Raw genomic sequence first — 3,660 nt, forward strand, 5'->3', positions numbered from 1 at the left:
TTCATCGAGCACTGGCTGTCCTGGAACTCACAGAGATCCTCCTGCCTCTACCTCCAGAGTTCTGGGATTCAAGATGTTACCATCATGCCAGGTACATTTATTCTTTTGTTTGTCCGCTTGCTTTTGTTTTTGGTCATTTTATTATTATTATTATTTTGGAGACAAGGTTTCTCTGTGTAGCCCTAGCTGTCCCGGAACTAGCTCTGCAGACCAGGATGGCCTTGAACTCACAGATACCCACCTGCCTCTGCCTCCCAAGTGCTGGGACTAAACACATGCACCACCACCCCCCCAATAAATATATCTTTGTGCATAAATATAATGTAGAAATCAGAAGAAACAGCTAGAGTCATAGAAAAACAATTACTCTTAGGGAATGGGCAGTGGTGTGACAGAGACTATTGTTATTTGCTGAAAGTCTGGGTATTATTTTGTTTGTATGAGTGATAGCATAAGTAAAATATTTGTCATTCTCTAACTGCCAAGGGAACAGGAGCCCCCAAAAGACCATCAACTCCTAGCATGGTGCAACTTCCGACGTAGATGTCCTCTTTGGTTATCTGAACTTGGCCTCTATTGTGGCTGAAGTATGTGACAGTGATCCTTCTAGATGCCAACCTCTGACAATGGAAATTAATGTGTGCAGGTGGCTTTCAACTGGCCAGCTAATTTCTGCAATATAGGAAATGACTGTAATTTCTGTTTCTGCATCTGGCCTCAAAAGAGAAAGTGGCCCCAATTGCCTATTGAATTTATGGAGATGAGATCTCAAGTATCTCAGGATAATTGTTGGATAAAGGGACAGGCTTTGCTAGAATCGCAATTTCAGTACTTCCTTCTCTCACAAGGTACGTTGAAACATTTTTCTCTTTAATTTTTAAAGTACCATATCTTTCAACATCTCCATTCTTACTGTGACTAGCTTTTCTTTGTTAACACAGTTTAGCTCCAATTCTCATTTTCCAGCTTACCAAAATAGGTACTACATAGCTAGCTTGCTATCTGTCTTTTTAGCCATGGTGTAGGTATGTGTTTATCTGGCTACACCTAGATTCCAAGTATATCTCCTGTTGTTGATTATTGCGTTTCTCTGCCTCTCTCTCTGCCCCTTGTGTATGTCTTTCATCACGCCCCTAAACGTTTTTTGTGATTGTTTTGCTTTGCACTCCCACATTTTCCTCTGTATTGTCCATTCATTTAAGAAGTATTCACAGAGCTGCTATAATATGCATTAAAACATGACACTTCCTGAGACACGGGCTCTTAACAGTCTAATTGAGGTGACATACAAATGATGAAGAGAAATAGTAATTAACTACAGTTAATGATGTAATGACGAAATTATTTCTATAGACGATGAATGGTACAGGATTAAAAATTAAGGTAAAATGTGTGCATTGTAGGAAATTTATAAGGTACAGAGAGTATTTAGAAAAGAATATGAAAATTCACTTAGATTGTCTAGGTGGGAATCCTAGATCTCTCTTGAGCTCTATAGCCTTGGACAAATTACATCACCTCTTTGAGACCCAGTTTCAATAGCTATTAAATAAGGATAATAATCTTGCTTCCCCACCCAAGAGGGTTAATAAGCTTACCACTAAGCCTAGCAGAACACAAGTAGCTCTAGTCACAGTGATGCTCCACCACCAGCTTTTTGGCACATTGCCCTCAGTTTTTTGCAAATTATTTCATGATTCATGTGACTTCCTGCTTTTTTTCACAAACACCCCCGGCCATTTTCATAGTTCATACAAGCTTATTTGCATGGATTCTTAACGCCATTGCCTCTTTCTGTCATGGTTTCTCTAATGTCTCCTTTTTCCCTACCTGCAGTTGTTCTTTTCTCCCATTGTTTTGGAAGTGGTCAGACAGGCAGAAAAAATTAGGGTGCTGTTTACAAAGTTCAGGAAAGTGTGGCAAAGTATGAGGAAAACAAGAAATAGAAGAAAGAAGGTTTCATTATTTTCTAGAAAATTTGTTTACAAAGGGAGCCTGTTCTAGTATAGACAACAGCAGAACTAGTTTCTGTCACTCTCGGGGTAGCCAACACCTTTCTTCATTTGTACAGATGACTCTATATCATTAGGCTGTGGATCACAGGAAGCAATGAGCTTTGTAAACTAGAAAAAGGAGAAAATGACAAGGTCTAGGTTTATAGAGATAATGGTTCCTATTTTATTAATGACCAGTACAGAACAGACTATTCTTATTTTTTATTTATTTTTCATTCCTTGTTGCCTTGTAGGAAATAATTTCATCTATGTTTAGGACTATCCCTAAGCCTAAGCCAAATTGGTTTAGTGTACCAAACCACTTCAGCATTTGATGTCATACATGCTATTATTGTACAAATGAAAAAATTGCCCTCTGGTATGTGTAGCTGGAATCCACCATTGTACCAGTATATTTTCCACAGACAATTAAAATTCACAGCCTTTGGTCTGGACTGAGAAACTTATGTTATATTTAGACTGCAGAAATAAAATCCTGAGATATTATAACAAAGAAATACCTTGCAAAGTATCAGCATGTGTTTATATATTTCCACGTTTTATTTATTTTTCAAGAAAGGGTTTCTTTGTGTAGGCCCGGCTGTCCTGGAACTCACTCTGTAAACCAGTCTGGGCTTGAACTCAGAGATCTGCCTTCCTCTGCCTCCCAAATGTTGGAATTAAAGGCATGTGCTACTATTGCACAGCTATTTCTAGGTTTTAAAGTTCAGTCTTTCCTCAGAATTTGACAGCATCAAATAAAATTCCTATATTGTTTTTCTTAGCAGATGAAAAGACCTTATTCATATAGTATTTTGTTTTTTTCAAATAGAGCTATGCAATATTGGAGGGTATTGAAAACTAAATAAATGGTAGAACTGATAATAGCTGAATCTAGGTAATCAGTTATGATGGTTACTATTCTTTATTTGGTGCAAATTTAAATTTTGAGATAATGAAAAGTTAAAACAGGGCATTCCATTTTGTAGATTGTTTCTTTTATTCTTCTTCTATTGATTACTTAAAAAGATGATGTTAATTTGTGTGTGCGTGTGTGCGTGTGTGTGTGTGTGCCATGTTGGTCACAGTTACCCTTGGAGGCCAGAAGAGGGGTTCAGAGCAACTGAAAACTGGAGCTAGAGCTACAGATAGTTGTGAGATGCTTAACACAGGTGCTGGGAACTGAGCTTAGATCCTCTGGGAAGAGCAGCAAGCACTCCACTCTTAAACTTGAAGTAATCTCTTCAGCCCCCATTTAGTTTTATAGATAGGTTTTCATGTCATCCAGGCTAGTTTTGAACTCACTATGTAGCTACAATTGGTCATGACCTCCTGATCCTCCTGACTTCACCTCCTGAGAGTACCAGAGAAATGCGGCATGCATCCCTGATTCATGACTTGACAAAATACCAATGTTTCACTAAGTATTTTCCTCGCCTAAGAATTTTAATGTGTTAACTGAGAAATCTATAAGATTACATAGAATTTTGAGCTTTTCTAATAATTTCAGATGTGTTTCAATTTTATTGAAAATCTGTGAAGAGAATTAACATTGTTTTTGTTAAACATGCAAGAAAGGAAATTGTGTGGTGAAATGAATTGTCTAGGGACGCATAACTACCTAGTACTAGCAGGTAGAACAGAAATCAGTTTCCTAGATGGTTAT

Source organism: Microtus ochrogaster, chromosome X, assembly GCF_000317375.1.
Source record: "Microtus ochrogaster isolate Prairie Vole_2 chromosome X, MicOch1.0, whole genome shotgun sequence".
NCBI lineage: Eukaryota > Metazoa > Chordata > Mammalia > Rodentia > Cricetidae > Microtus > Microtus ochrogaster.